This window comes from Trachinotus anak, unplaced genomic scaffold (genome assembly GCF_046630095.1).
Source record: "Trachinotus anak isolate AG129_WGS33_773 ecotype Australia unplaced genomic scaffold, CSIRO_AGI_Tana_v1 ptg000032l, whole genome shotgun sequence".
In the NCBI taxonomy this organism is placed as follows: Eukaryota; Metazoa; Chordata; class Actinopteri; order Carangiformes; family Carangidae; genus Trachinotus; species Trachinotus anak.
This window is the reverse complement of record NW_027273883.1, coordinates 21,870,899-21,887,707: the sequence shown is the minus strand read 5'-3', so window position 1 is coordinate 21,887,707 and position 16,809 is coordinate 21,870,899. Positions and strand designations below refer to the sequence as shown.

Genomic DNA, 16,809 nt, shown 5'->3' with positions numbered 1-16,809 from the left:
GCGGGGTGTTGATGGGCACAGGGGAGGCTTGATTCATGGTCTGTGAACAAGGGCCATGGAAAGGGTTAGGTAAAGAAAAGTGGGAAATGCAACTCAGGGAGATCAAATACCTGGACGTAGTGAAAGACGCCGCGACAGTTTTGAATATGGGTGACTGTCTGCTGTTTGCTGCACAAATCACAGCATGACAGGGGATTTGTCCTGAGGGGGCGGCAGGGGTAAGATGAGCCTTTTCATGTATCTAGGCAACCGTAAACACAACGAATCATGTGATCGCAGATTAATTACCTTGAATCAGTGATGGGGAGGACCACACACTGTAGAAGAAGCATTTGTATGGTAGTTATTGGATAAAATGTGCCACTAACCCTGCAGGAAAATTGAACTAAAATTCTCAGCTCAGTGTAATTGTCTTTATATTATTATGGTATTGTGGTATAGTGGCAGAAAGTAACTAAGTACATTTACTCAAGTATTGTACTTTAGTGCAGTTAAAGGGTATTTGTGTTTTACCAGAGTATTTCTATCTTGTCCTCTGTACATCTGCTCCACTAGGTTACAGTGAAACATTGCACTTTTTACTCCACTACATTGATTTCACAGCTATTGTCACAAGTGACCTTTCAGATTAAAACTTTACATGAGATAAAAACACATGAAAAACTGTATGATTTTGAAGATCAAACCAGTGGTTCCGAATGTGACCCCTGACAGGACTTCTGTCACGTTTCAGATGTGTACAAGTTATTAGTTCCACCAAAGGGACGTTTCTTTGAGATCAAAAAAAAAAGAGAAAAATTAGTAAAAACTCCAAAAATTAATTAAAATTTATCATCTCACGGCATCTCAGATTTATCTTGTGACTTGACTTGGATCTATTTTTGAAATTTTATTTGCATTTTTGATGCTTATGCATTATACATTTTTACTTACTCTTGTAATTGAGTTGAATTTCTACTTTGTGGTATTTGTATCTGTGTTGAACTACTGCAAAATGTAGTCCATTGTACTCAGTTCTCTACCTACAGCCGTAATTGTGGGATATTCTATCAGGTTAGGGCAGAGACAGAGACAAAGGCATGTCAAATCCTCCTAAAATGTTTTATTATGCATTTTCAAAATGACCATTGGCATCCCATTCCACCAGAATGCTGTGCAGCCCAGATCACCCCTGAGCTTGTTGGGTGTCTGCATTGAGGTTGATACAGCAACTGTATTTACTACTGGGGGATATCATATGAGTCGGGCTAAGCCGGGAGGGATGATATCAGCTTTTGTTTGAGCCTCCGCTTCGTGGAGAGACAGTCGTAAGTACTGTACACCTGTCTCATTAGGAGAACCATGCTGTTGACCCAGTGTATTAGCCTGGGCCTAATCCTGGCGGATCTGAACAGGCTTCCCTAAGCCTCTCATATGGATAAGTCTTCCCCTGAGCCACAATGACAAGGCTGCAGCACAAAGGAAAACCGGGCCACGCTAACACATCATTATGCTCTCCCCAACAGATACAGATTATGAGCGAGGACTGGTTTTGTTTGTTTATTGGCAACATTACTGTCAAATTATTGCTTTTACTGGCAGGCACTGCAAGAGGCTATTCACACCACAGACACACATACACACAATTACACTGATACACATGCATGCACACACACACACAGATAACAAAATCACATCAATAGTCAAAACTGACTGATTGAAGCTGGCTTTTGAATCATAGCAGGCATTTAGACTATAGTATTGTGGAAGGTAACAGCCTTGTCTTGTGCATCATTAGTTATTTAAAGGAACAGATCAACATTGCAGGAAATTCACTTATTTGCTTTCTCGCCAGGAGTTAAATAAGAAAAAGGGAAGACAGCTAGCTTGGTTTAACAGCCCCGAGCTAACCAAAGGTAACAAAATCTGACTATCAGCGTTTCCAAAGCTAAATAAGTGAGACAATATATCACAAGACATATTTAACAAACAGGATACAATGTGCTGATTAGTAAGCTTTAGAGGGGCTGGTAAGCACATTTTTTCACCTGCCAAGCTAGTTGTTAAACTAACCAGCTGCTAGTTGGAGTTTCATATTCACTGTACAGCGGTAGAGAGAGAGCAGCATCAGTGTACTCATCTAACTCTTCGCAATAAAAGCAAATACCTATATGACAAGTGGCAGTTTTAAAGCTGTACTAGAACTGCACCTTAGGGAGCTAACTGGAAGGCTTGCTATTGCTCCATAGGCTGTGTTACTTACTTTACTTACCAGTCTAGAAGAAATGTTGTGAGTTTAGCATCAAACTTCATTCCTTCATTGGCCAAGAGCTGTCTCCAGCAGTGTAAAGCAACGCCAGTGTTAACTCATGTTTCCATTAACTTGCTTAATGCACAGTTTGAAAATGCGAACTTAAGAGCAAGTAATGCAATCACATGAATCTTGAAAAACTTGCAAATGTCACATAAAAAATGTATACACTCACATGGGGTGGTTTTTTAGACTATTCTACAAAGCGATATTTTACTAAATTGACATGGAAACACTTTTTGTTGCGTTCAAGTTGTGGCGCCTGCTGTATCATGCTCCAGGGAACCAGTTCCATCCGAGAGGGAGACTGCTGGAAATCCTTCATCACGTTTGTTTGGAATGACACAGAGGTGGACAGTAACGAAATACATTTACTTGAGTACTGTACTTAAGTTTATTTTTTGAATATCTGTTCTCTACATGAGTATTAGTTTTTTTGGCAACTTATGATTTAAACTCCTTTACATTACAAGACAAATATAGAACTTTTGACTCCACTACATTTCTATGAGGTACTACTTTGAAGCAAAGTTTACCATGACCAAGCCATATCACTGCCTAAAGAAAAAGAAATACAAACACAGCAATGGCTGTACTCTTGATGATTCATTAGTGTTTGTGTGGCCATTTCAACCATCTTTGTGTCATATTGTACAAGCTTTTATTCTACAGGTTGGTCAGTCAGTCAGTCAGTGGGTTGTTTCAGAGTCATTAGGTTCTGTCAATGTGGAACAATGGGTTGACATAAAAAAAATGTACTTAATACTTGAGTATTTTTAGAAACAAGGACTGCAGCAGCAGTTTAACTCAAGAAAAAAAAACACTTGTAATGGAGTAGTGTTTGACCAGGAGTATTAATACTTTGACTCAAGTAATGAAGTTGTGTACTTTGTTCACCCCTGGAATGATATCACAAGAGGAGGGAACTCAGCTTTAATGGAAACAAAGACCACAATTGTGGATTGTTGCACAAAAAAGCCTTCACACTTCTTTTCCTCTACTGAAGTTAGCATGCTAACCAGCTAGCCCCGGCCTGTCTCATCACTTTCCGATAGCGACTCACTGCAGCCTCCAATCTGCCCTGAAGCTTTAACGCTGTTCAGAGGACGTATTATAACCTCTTGTCTTGTAAATGCAACAATTGCCAAAGCTCTTGTAAAGCGAAAATCACCGTGCCCTGCTCCCAGCAGGAAACTATGTTTGGCGACAGGGAAAAATACAAATACAAATAGCCCCTTTTAATGTCAAAACACACCCATTTTACCAGGCGAAGTTCGAAATACAGGCTGCAAAGAACGTGTGTCTAATATACAACTGATTGCAGCTATTTTCCTAAATTAAGTTCTGCCGTTGGCCCAATCAAGGTGACAGTTCTGAACTTCTCCTAAACAGCAGTAAGTGAGTGCTCCTCTGTGGTATCCTTTGGTATAACGTCTTAAATGCAAGTTATTTTGGACTTACAGGGTTTGTTTGTTGCTGTTTTTCAGTTTCAGATCTGCTACTATTTGGTCTCCACGTGGCTAAGGTGAGTTATATGTTGCAGTCCGTCCCAGAAAAGTGTTGACGTCTGTAAAAGAACGTGTTTGGCTGTTCCATCAATGTGGACAGCCCTCAATACGTCTGCCACCATCAATGTCATATCAAGAGTTAGACAGAGACAGAGACAATAATGCCTGATTTGGACTTGAGGTAGAAATCAAAGCCAATCACAAAGCTCCCTCCCCACATATTGACTCTTTTTTGTAAACATCAAGATGAGGAGATTGATTATTGAGAGAAGTTAAACCTGTGTCGACTGCTTCGCTTCTCATGTCCTTGTCATTTCTCTCTTGTTGTTATGCTTCACAGGCATTTGCCAGAATTAAGATCTTTTCTTATAAGAAATCACTAATACACATATTATATTCCTTTTTCTTTCAAACTACTAGCCAAAGTTTAGATGTAAGCCTGAATTTGTGTGTTTTCTAATTTTCCTTCATGTCTCTCAGTGGCTTATTAGTCTGAAATGTTGCACTATCCTGTCTCTACAGTATGAAAACAAAACCCTGCACACCCACAGAGGAATATACCCGGCCTCATCATCGCCAATTCGCTTCACCCTGACCCTGCTGAAGATGAGAGCTGGTGACTGAACAAAGCGCTCAGTGGAAGGAAGCTGTCCAGCCTCTGAGTGCTGTGTGCATCGCGGCTCCGCCTGGCAAAATGCAAATGTCAAGTGACACTCGACAAGTCTGTGATTAAGATTTAATAGAGAAAAATGTGAGGCGAGGATATTAGCCTAACTAAGACACATCAGCTGGCTCTCCTCAGGGTGCCCCACCCTGTCTCCTCACATCCCCTTGTTACAGCAGGGGACCACTATGACAAGGATCACAATCAGAGATGTTGCATGCAGTAAATAAAGCAACAGATATTTACACAACATACATATATGTGGTTACTGATGTATTTGTTGGGTTCATTTGCTTTATTTAAAAAAATGGGAACTTTAAGTTTGGTTATTTTAAAACTGCAAAACTGTTTAGCCAACTTTGATGCTCAATATCTTGAAGTCCATTTCACCCATACAACCTTATAACTCCAAGCTCTCGTTTTGTTACCAACAACTGCTCAGGAGGGCGAACAACACAGGGAGGGAACAAGCAGAGGAATCCCATGAGCACGCTCACAGACGAAGGTCAGCAGTACTCTACCACCACTTAGTGAGCCTCCGCCGTCACCAACCAATCTCTCCACTGCAAATCTCCTCTGAAATTTAAAAAATTTAATTTGTCAACATGTTTCTATCATATGCTCCATCACTGTCCGAGCCAGTGGCAGGGGCCAGAGGCCCATGAGGGGGTGGGGGCCTGGCTGTGGGGTGGAGGGTGCGGGGGGGTGTGACATGCTGCAGGGCCAAAGGCAGCTGCTCTCAGATGGGAAGACGGCGCTGTGATTAGGCCTTCACGCTGGCTGGAATTGTCCCGGACAGCCTAGAAATCAGATTATTAACTCTGATACCAGACACTCTGTCTCCCGGCTGGGATTAGCATGAAAATTTTGATATGGATCGATAAGCAATCTTTCCCCTTCTTCACAATCTCCCAAGGCTTCATTAATCTGTGTGTATGTTTATGTCAAGGAATTAAGACATCCCTGTTACCCCGTCATCCCTTTCCCCAACACACACACACACACACACACACACACACACACACGCCCCTCAGCTCTGGTCTCTCAGGAAGCTGCTAGATGGGAGCATCTCATAGAGATTTATTAAATCAAGCACTGCCTCTACTTACTTCAAAGAAAATTGCCTCCTGTTCCTTCATCCGGCCTCTCAGATCTCTGCATAAGCCCGAAGATCACTGGTGTGTTCGTCAAGAAAATCCACTGACTGTTAGTAAATGTTAACAACATGACAGAAAATTGACTGTAGTATAAATGGCTGATGTACAGTTGATGCACTGTTCTCCAAATACATATTAAGAGACTGCAGAACAAATAACTTTGAATCACTGTGTGTGTATTCCCACTGTATCTAGTGTTTCATATTACATCATAGTACGGGTGCATTTGAACAATAGTATTTTTATTAGAGAAAACAAATAGGAAGTGCATTTAGTTTAAAGGGAGTGAGAAGGGATTCTTTTTTTCATTGGATATGAGACTACACCCAAATATAACTTTACAATTTAGTTACATCTTGATCTTATAGGACAGAGTAGAAAGTAAATTTAACTCAAAAGTTAATAAATTATATTTGAAAAGTCTTAAAGCTTCTTGCATTTAATCAGAGCAGGAGGGCAGGAAATATGTTTTTTAAGTTAAAACAGTGACATGAAGCGAAAAGTGTAGAACAGACTGCTGATAGTTCTACAAATATATTAAGGTGGCCACTATAGGGTCACTTCAAACCATATATATGCAGTAGTGAGACAGTTTGCCAAGTTTTAAAGTGCTCAGACAGGTTCAGCATCCTTATTGTGTCTTTTACCTTCAAAAAACTTTCCAAGTCTCTGCTTGTTGTCTTGTGACAGATTTTTGGAGCAAACACAGAGGAGTTGTCACTACCAGTAACGGTCAAAACCGTTTAACCCCGTTCGTGGGCTCAAGGGTGCCAAGAATTCGTCATGCAGTGTCTCAAGAAAAAAAACAGCTCATTTTCGCACATTTTCAAGTCGTTAGACCCAAGCTTAAATCCAATTAATCTGTTTATCCCAGAGAGAAACTTTTTACTGGTTTCTTCCCATGAATCAAGACGAATAAATTAATCATTTAAAAACATTTGTTGTTAATTAAAGTGTTAATGAACACCAAACATGGGGAGAAATGGTAATCTTAAGATGTCACTAAGTCTGGCATTTTCTTCCAAAATGAGCGAACGGGAGCAAATCAATGACATTATCCAAGCTGACCCCTCCACTTTATTTCAAGATATTAAAAAGAAATGCATGAAAAGATGTATTGGAACAAGGAACTGGCAAATTGCTTTACTTGATTTAAAATAGTGGATGATGTAAATAAACAACACACAAAAGTGACCTTTTTGCAGGATGATATTCCAGCTCATGACACAGCGCGTGATGTTATGCGATCACTCTGCAGGATCTAATTTCTCCTTTCACTTTCCTACTGTCAAACATAAAGAAATAATTATATAACCCTGATAAATAAATAACATGCATAATAAGAGGAATATGTGAATGTGTTGATGGATTATCTGAAACTTAAGGCATGGACAGAGAGTGCCCGTGCATAGCCAGTGGAAAGGATCAGTGCTCGTATAATTATGACCCATACACAGAGCATAATTAATCTCGCCTGCATCATTAGGAAACACGAGTCCAGCCATGTCATTAAAGTGCTTTTAGTCGTCCTACTGTCCTCCCTTTGCCCCGATGCACTCTCTGTTTTACCAGCCCACTGCTGGTCATTTACAGAAAGAGCACTCATCTACGCGGCGGCATGACTCCTCACATATTGTCTTTATGTCCAATCATGGTTAATAATGAAGAGCTTTAGAAGGAAGGAAATGAATAAATGAAAGTCTGGGGAAAATATGGAGTCAAGTCTGACAGTGATAGAGTATTTCTTTAAAGTCCAACTTGGGCTATTTTATGATTTGATGAACTGCGTCGGTCAGTGATTTGATTAAAAATCTCCACGACTGCTTGACATATAAGGAAAAAGAACTCAGGGTTCATTTCAAGCTGCAGACTAAATTCAGAAGTCCTTGTGCCTCAACTCCAACTTATTGTTTGATCCTATGTACCCATTGCTAAAAATCCGGGTTAAATACCACATCATTAGCATCATTTCCTTTGTGGCTTCCAAGTGTACTATTAGTAGAGTCATATTATTTACGAAAGTGCTAATACTATTCTCCCATGTCCATTAACAAAGTGAGGTATGTGTATAGGTAAGTGGATCCAATTGGCTAAGAGCTTGTGGTTTCAGCAGAGAGTGCTTTTAAGTCTGCACACTCAAAAGTATTGGACTAGGGGTCAGGTTCAAATTAATTAAAGGGCTATAAATGAAAGAGCCCGCTAATGACTGCAATCTTACCTACCCAATATTTAATATTTCATCATTAAACAGTAAAATGACCCGATATGATCCTAATACAGTCCCAATTATGCAGCATTGATCAAAGTGACCTTTTCATACCGAAGAGTGGAAAAAAATCAATCCAACACCTCCTCCTCTTTTTTTTTTTCATCCTGCCTTACTATTCCCTGCATACTAAAGTTCCACTGGCTATAGGAGCAGCCTGTACATACGTCTATATACCAAGCAAAACGCCGCTTGTCAAATCAACTGACCCCAGCACAGAAAGCAATCTCTCCATGTCCATACATCTAATTCTTTTGTTCACAAGCATGTTGTATTTCTCTTTGTGTTTGTTTGTTTTTGCCTCCCACATGTGTACCCCCCCCCCACCCCCGCCCACACCGCCTCGCCTTGTCTGCTGCCAGACACCCAGCCATGTTAAATCCCAGAAGCCGAGACAGGTGACGAAAACGGGGCCAGACTTCTCTGCCCATCAGTCGAGGCGCCGGGCTAGGAGCCATCATAATGGCTAATTCCTCCCCGCCTGGCCCAGGGAGCAGGAAAAGAAGCGAGACGGGAAAAGTGAAATCGGTACAATGCCTAAACACATTTCGCTGCAGGATCTGTCTTGATTTGGTGTACTGCTTGACACTCTCCATTTTCTGTTTGACTGGTAACTGCTGATGTGCTTTTCCCTTGTCAACTCACCATGAAACAAGTTCAGTGTATTTCTAAAGATTGCCAAGTTTGGCTGCTGTTTGGCTCAAGAACAATGGACCAGATCCACTTGATTAAAGTTTCAATGACTAAAAGATATTCCCTGAAAAAAACATTTTTATGTACACCCTGCAAGACGATGTGTTAGCCTGAGTGAATGGAAATTATGGATTTAGCAAAGGTTTACGGAGAACTGAAAGCAAAATGTAGAACACAAGATGTCTACGTCCATCTTATCCCCACTGAATTAATCTTACACAGCCAAATGTGAGGCGAGTCATAAACTAATCTCCCACATCCATGTTCACCACCCTGCTTATGAATCATAGCCTGTTAAAACTGTATGGGCTTTAGCAGAAAGGTAAAAGATTGCTTTTATTCTTTATGACTTGCCTGAGGAACAGCAGCTTATAATCCACTAAGCACATCTTAATCAATGTTCCCCTCTGCCATGCCACGGCCTGTAAGGAGCTAAACAGAACATGATGGATATAATCTGTGTAAAACCTCCCTCCCTGGAGCAGATTAATTATGATCTTTGTAAGTCATAAACACACCCTTTTAATTATTGATGGCTAACCCTTTGAAATGAAATTGAAATGAAATCTGTCTGATTTACAGTGGCAGCGTTATGAGCTGCCTGGCTCTCGGCTGCTTTATAGAGACCACGGGGGTAAGTCAGCAATTGCATAAAACATTTCATTGGCTAAATGGAGAGGGATCATACGCTCACATCAGAATTAGTTCGTTTTCATTGGCGCGAATCACGGGGTTTCAAGGTGAGCAGGTTGATGAGAAGTGTGTGTGTTTGTGTATGTGTGTGTGTGTGTGTGTGTGTGTGGGGGGGGGGGGGGGGGGGGGGCATGACAGCTCTGCTTGAATCAAGTGTGGCACTCTCATATGAGTGAAAATAATGGAATCCTATATGTCTTTGAGCATGTCAGCATTTCACAACGGGCCCAAATGGAAAGTGACGGCTGGTCGCGGCTGAAATGGGAATCAGGCGACCATTAGGCCATCCTTGTTGGTGACCTGCAGTCAGGCAGAGCGGGGACTCACTGTCATCCCACATCAAGGCGCTAAAAAACCTCCATCCTCTCATTTTCTGTCTTTTTTTTTAACCTGTCTGTTTATAGGAGAGAGCAGTAAAGCAAATAGAGAAACAGAGTTTACCACTGATTTTACTGTGACAGGATGTGACAGTACATAGCATTAAAGCTGCTTCACACTTTTAATCCACTACATTTCAGAGGCTAATATTGTGCTCTTTTATTCCTCATTAGTCACTGGTTAATTTGAGGTTATGAAACATTTGATCAGCCTCTAAAACACAATCATTCATTACAGATTTAACTGTCAATAGTATGTAAAGTAGCAGATAATATAAGGTTCATCATGACCAGCTACAAAATGAAAATGGTGCTGCCATGATAATACCATAATGAGCCTGTGGCTTGTTTGCTTGTGCCTTGTGTCCTCCTCTGTGGATTCATGTAATTGGTGGGTGGGTGGGGCCGTTCACCTGGGCTGACTGGGATCACCTGGGCTCAGTGGCTCCAACCACTATAAAAGCTGCAGGATTAGTCCCTTCAGAGAGACTTTCTTCATTCATTTTGATTGGTTCCTGACATCCACCTCTCATCTCTTTAAGAATAATAAATAAAAATAATATAACATCTACAAAAACATAACCCTCTGAATGGGGGTATTCTGCATAATGAGTATGTCTACTTCTGATACTTCTGTATCTGCTTTCATTTAAAGGATCTGAATACTTTTTGAGCGATGGAGGAAAAGACATTTTGATTTATGTTTACACCAAATTGCTTGTAAAAGACAAAAAAAAAAATCTGACAGCAAAATCTCTTTGTTTTTTTAGAAACAGTCCCCCATTGTTTCAAATAGTCCACAAAACACCGTCAACATCTTTTATAGGAACAATTTCTTCTGTAGAAAGTAGTCCCAGTAAAAGTAAGTACAAATTCAAGACAGGAAACAAAACCAAAGCTACATGTCTAAATACCACTACAAGTAAGAATGTGTTTTGTTAGTTTGTCTATTTGGGTGAACTGACCCTTTAAACTGAAGGTTGTAAAATAGAAAACTGTATATATTTTTGGAGGAAAAATAAAATAATGTTTTTGGTTCTTTTTCTTAATGCCATGTATTTATGTTACACATGCAAAATACAAAATGCAAACCTGATTTTCCTGATGATGACTTGGCAACAGTTTCTCATGTTGGTGGTTATTTTCCCTCTGTTCAGCAACTGAAGATCAAAGTTTACTTAAGACTTATCCCTACTACATAATTTAACATAACTTAATAACTTAATGAGCATGTAATTGGCTATGAGTTGGATTATAGAAACACTCACACACACACACACACACACACACACAGTCACACAGTGTGACATCTCTATTTCGTCCTCTGGTCTTATTTACAACACCGCCAAAAATATAATTAGAAACCTCCAGCCTGACAGAGGAGGCAGTGGTGTACGGCTGATTTAAAGCATCGTAGGAGTTTCTTGAGTTTGTGGCTGAGGGCAACATGCTCGAGTAAGTATGGGGGTCGGGTAACCTGGAACCACTTACAACAGAGGATGTCCTTTTTCTTTCCTATGACCGGTTTCCTTCCACTGTACTGTAACACACGTTCAAAAACAACAACACCCCCCCCCACCTCAGCACATCTTCTCTCTTAATACAGTGAGCCCCCTCCGCCCACCCGAACCTGCTTTCACATGACTAAGCCATTATCCTCCTCCCACCCCCCCCACTCCACCCATCCTAATCAAAGATAAAGAGATGAAAAGGGCTTTATTAATAAAAGTTCCCCTTCAGGAAGATGGGAACTAAATGATTGCTCAAATGTGCCCAATTTGAGGCAGATCTGCTGGCAGACTGGGCATCTGGACTGGGCGGGGCCAGCAGGAAACTCTTACATCTGGAAGCTGTTTACTTGGCAGAAATTAAGAGACGCACCACGCACAGATATACCACCCGCAGTCACTAACTTGGAGTGTAAGTGAGTGTGTGTCTGCGTAAGTAACACATGTTTTGGTTCGTTTTGTATTTTCCCCATTTCCCTGCCAATTTTCGGTGTTGGTCTTCGCTGTATTTGCATATTCCAACGACAAAATAGTGTGATTCAGATTTTACTGCGTCTCCGGTATGAAAGGGGGAGCTGTAGCTGTATCTCTGTGTGACCATCAGTCATGTGGCATTAGCGTGTGTCTTAGCGTCCAGATGTAGCGCACAGTACTGTAGCCTTAGCTAGTTTAATGAATGCAAAGTGAAACAGATGCAGCTGGGATGCTTCATAAAAATCCATTTGTGCACAACAACCCATTACACTTCTGCAACAGCGAAGGACATCCGAAAAACACTTTGAGGAAGATGTGGAATCTGTGCCTGTACAGCACAGCAGAGCAGTGTTTTTCTTTTTATTTCTCCCATACTACTTTTCTGCTGCTCAGAGGCTTTTCTCTGGTTGCTGTGGTGATGGAGGAATGTCACATTAGTCTGTGATTATCTCTATGAGGTCTGCATTCGGTTTCCTCCAACTTGAGTAATTGCATTTTTCGTCTTCCTTCTTCTTCTTCTTTTTTTTTTTTTTTTTTTTTCTTTTTTAATCAAACTCACAAACAATAAGCGGGCAGGCGCTGACAGAAAGTCAATGCAGCTCGGACAGCCGTTTGGTCTGAGAAGAAGGCCCGACACCAACGCCTTTTATGTTTGGGATGACGAGGCCAAGTGGGCCCCATCACATGGCCGCCAGGTTAAACAAAAAGCCTCTGAGCGATCAGCCTCAGAGGGCTGAAGCGAAAATCCAGTGCTGCGGCGCAGACAGCCACCACTGTGCAATTCTAGTCGTCTGACAAAAGACTGATGCTATCTAATAAAGAGGGCTGCATCCATCTCAAGCACACAAACATCACCGACAACACAGAAAGGCAGACAGAGGAAGAGAATGGGTGTGTGTAAGAAGAGGCAGGCGTGACAGCTGTTGACTCTCTTGCACCGTAAATAGTAGCTGTACTCTGTCAATGAGAAATGAACTACATAAATGAAGACTGGGATAGTGGATTGCAGATGCAGTGCAATAATATGAGGTCATTCTTGAAGCCAGTGGTGTTCAAAATAGGGCCTGGGGACTCTCAGGGGGCAGTCCACAGTAAAACTAGGACTAAGTTGCAGCAGTTTCATGATAAATGCATCAATTAGAAAGTGTCCAAATTACAGAATGAATAACAACTATGGGGTTCAATTTGACAACGTTATTAATGTGAACACACAACAGGAGTTGATTTATTTTGTTCAACTCAGTCAGTTCACCACTTCTGTCTGGGCTGAATCTCCACAGCTGGACGGCCTGACATTTTGTTCAGACATTTACGGCTCTTGAGGATGAATCCTACTGACTTTGATTATCCCCTGAATTCTCCTCTAGCACCACCGTGAGGTTGACATTTGTGGTTTTAAGTAAAATGTCTCAACACCTATTTCAAGGATTGCCATGAAATTTGATAAAAGCATTTAAGCTGCTATTCATATGAACTGAGGCTTTGCAGCGCTTTGCCCTCAGCTGAGTTCAACAGATACAAAAAGCACCCAGCTACGCTACAGGGGAAAGTTAAGAAAGGCTAAACTTTATGCAAATATCCTTGGACGCCATGCAGAAACAGCCAGGTGAGATTAAGTCAAAATCATTTTGATTCCAGCAGAAACAGAAGCACAAAGCTGTTTACTACACTACTCCAAGACACAAAGAAACTTTTTGAAAGACAAAAATAGAGCCGCTTTGCAATTCTCCACAATGCGTCTTTCACAACTAACATAACAGGACATTAAAAAAAGAAGAATGTCATATGCAAATTATGTACACAAATTATGTGCTCAACACAACACAGATTCCTGAGAAGCCAGATACTGCCAGTTACTTTGTACGAATATGTGTGAATGTACCATAAGTCCAGTCTCAAAAGCTGCTAGCATGGTAGTCTGGTTTTCCATGTAATTTCTTCAAAATCTTACAGTCTTACTAAATCAGATGCCACAGCCAAAAACATGTCGGTATACAACAATATTGCCCCATACAGCCAGTCAGGATGCTGCTGCTGCTATACTAATAATAAATATGATCAAGATGTGACATGTGCAGACAGCAGATGCTCGCATCTTGATTAGGGGTGAAAAGGTGCAGACAAGACTGGAGGAGGATGATACATGACTGCTGTTAAAATTGAATACTTGGTGAGAGTGCACTTTCATGGAAACACGAGCCTCATGTCAGGCTGCGCGTGATCACCGCTAACATATGCGTGACAGCGGCCGTGCTGAGATGTTTGCTAATTTCCCCCCATTTTTAAAATTCCATTTTATTTGTACTCATTGATTTTGTGTGAGGGTGGGAAAAGCCGGCCATCAGAGCTCCAGGAATAAAATGCTGGCACTGACCTGTGCATAGATAATTCGCCATGAAAGACAATCAATAAATAACAAACACTCCCTAATCAGCCAAGGAGCTGACAGAATGACATTCCATTATCCCCATCTGGCCCGGTGCAGTCAGAACAGCCAAACCTCAGAGGGCCAGGTTTCCCCCAACACACATTTCCTTACCAAAGCCTGTCCAGGTCCTGATGCCACATCAGTACACACACATAAACAGACAAATCATTTCCCCATGGATACAATGTGTCACTGCTAGCACCCCTACCAAAACTGTCACATAACATTTTGTAAAATGAGCACATGCTCTGAAATGCAGATTATGTATTACAGAGACCAATTATGTGACCAATTACGTTTTGTTCCCCCACAACAAACTGATTTATGTGACAGCTGGATGTAACAAACATTCCCTGGTGTGTTACATGAAAAGGGTAGCTAACATTTCAGTTGAAGTAATTAAATATCTTGGGTTTTGATAAGCAACAGAAGACAGTGGTACACCAACCAAATCCAAGACTCTTTCCTTTGCAATCAGCCCTTAACCAGCAAGTGTTTTCTCTGTCTGATGCATTATCATGAAGATTTCCTTTATGTGACTGGATTAATGCACCACTTGTCCGTCCTTGGATCTTTTAAAATCATATCTTTAAGCTTGAAAAATAAAAACAACTCGAAACCTCACACTTTGAGGCTGTCCTCATCAGAAAAAATATAACATTGGTTATTTGTTCGAATACTTAAGAAAGAGTATTAAAAGTATATATATATATATATATATATATATATATATAAAAGTGTTGATATTTTGTTGAGAAGTGACCTCCTGTGAGTTGGAAAAAAGCTTGCAGAAAACCTAGCTAACGTGCATAAACCTGTCTTCAAAAAAAGAGACGTGTACAGACTCGAGGAAAGTCAGACTGGACCGCTTATGATTTTGCGCTATATTAAAGAAAAAATAATTACTTGACTTTACCTCAATTAGTCCAAGGATAAATATGAGTGATCCAAAATTTGACCCTCAAAGAAGCTATTTTTAAGTTTCGCTATTGCTACATAGCCAGTGTTAGCAAACAGCTGTTTACTTAACAGTCTAAAAGAAACATTGAGTTCAGCATCAAACTTCATTCCTTTACTCATCAAGAGCTGTCTCCAGCTGTGGACATCAATGCCAGTTTAACTTGTCTCTTTCACGTCTTTTCTTCTACTGATGTGACACGCTAACCAGCCAGCCACAGCCCATCTCATCACTCTCCAACTGAGACTTACTGTACCCTCCAGTCTGCCCTGAAGAAGTGGTGCTACAATTGCCACAATTACCACCGACCTCTCCTGGCAAGACAGAGAAAGGAGAAAACTTACAAATAGCACCTTTAACGGATCCAAACAGAGAGAGAATGTCAACACTGAAAGCTGCATTATGCCAGTAATTAAAGACAAATCAAATCAAAGTCAAAATCAGTAATATAAGAGCAATGCAATAGGACCCATCTTAAAAAATCAGATCCAGGACCAACTCGGGGCTCGGTTACAAGGAAATTAGAGGACTCATGAATACTACTATTTAAAGTAATTCACTCTGAAAAATGGTGGAACTAACATCATGATCATGATCTTTCCCTAACCCAGACCAACTAATTGTAGTTGCCCAAACTTAACTATAACCACAGTGGTGACAGATTAAGAAACTCTCGCATCAGTTGTTGAATGGTCCTATTGGTTGTTTTGGAAAGCATTGACAAACAGTGCTTTTTTCCATTAAGCTGTAAGGGCTTGATGCTAATTTTATTATATTCACCAATACTGAGCACTGAATCAGTCTGAGGCCATGCAGTTATTGAGCACACTTAGTATAACATCTGCACTATAGTTAGCAAAGTTAAGATGCAGCAAGTCAGTTCAAACAAAAAGACATCATCATCATCTACACCACTTCCCATAGTTCCCCAGTTAACACACAATACTTGGGTGAGTCATACAAATGGGGTTATCTTTGTATGGCTCTGAGACCACAGCCACTTCTCATTCATCAGTGGTCATGACAGTTTTATGATCTTACATGAAAAGTTATGTGGCACCATTTCCAGTACAGTACAGTACAGAGTACATTTGGGATAACTTTATGAATGTGGGCCAACATCACAGATTGCTGTTGGGTTTGTCCTGTTTTGTTTGTGTGTTTTTTTTTAAGAATTTTAAGAAGTTTAATAGTAGGCCGACTGAATATGTGACATATTCAGTGTTACAGCATCCATTGCTCTCATTTTTTTTTCATTACACTTTACGCCAAACAAACCTGTGTTTTTTCTGCTGGAGATACAAATGTGTGTTCACATTTTCAGTGTGATTTTTTTTTCCTGGGAAAGTCCTAATTAACACTGGATATTTAGAAACGCAAAATACTGACTTAGGAGAGGGGCACTATAAAGGCAGTAAGCTCTCCATGTCTAAGCGGTTTACAGTGCACCCCTGCTGGGAGGCAACAATAGCAGTGGTGGACGTATACACACATTGTCATATTGTCACAGATGTGTGTGTGCTGGCATTTGACAAGGTAACAGTGGAGTCACTGGTGGTAATCTCTCATTGGTGTGTTTCATTCCCATTGAAGACATGAAAAGCGGTATGATAGACAAGGAACAATTAGCATTCTGGGTTTTGTAAAGGATGAATTTAGCCACACAAACAAAGCCTCTTAACAGGCGGCTCTTGTGTACCTGAACACATCCTGTACAACACTATTGGGTGATTACGCTTGAATAAAAGAGTGACTAGCAATAAAGGCACATTGTATGTCAACACTCACAATTC

At 40.7% G+C, this 16,809-nt stretch overlaps 1 long non-coding RNA gene across 1 annotated transcript; it reads left to right on the top strand.

Moving 5' to 3' along the window:
* The first annotated feature begins 1,327 nt into the window (after nt 1-1,327).
* On the top strand, nt 1,328-5,056 carry LOC139613405 (uncharacterized). The gene is made up of 4 exons (XR_011686741.1): nt 1,328-1,895; nt 2,544-2,640; nt 3,778-3,815; nt 4,321-5,056. It is a non-coding gene; the product is annotated as an uncharacterized lncRNA (long non-coding RNA).
* The last annotated feature ends 11,753 nt before the right edge of the window (nt 5,057-16,809 follow it).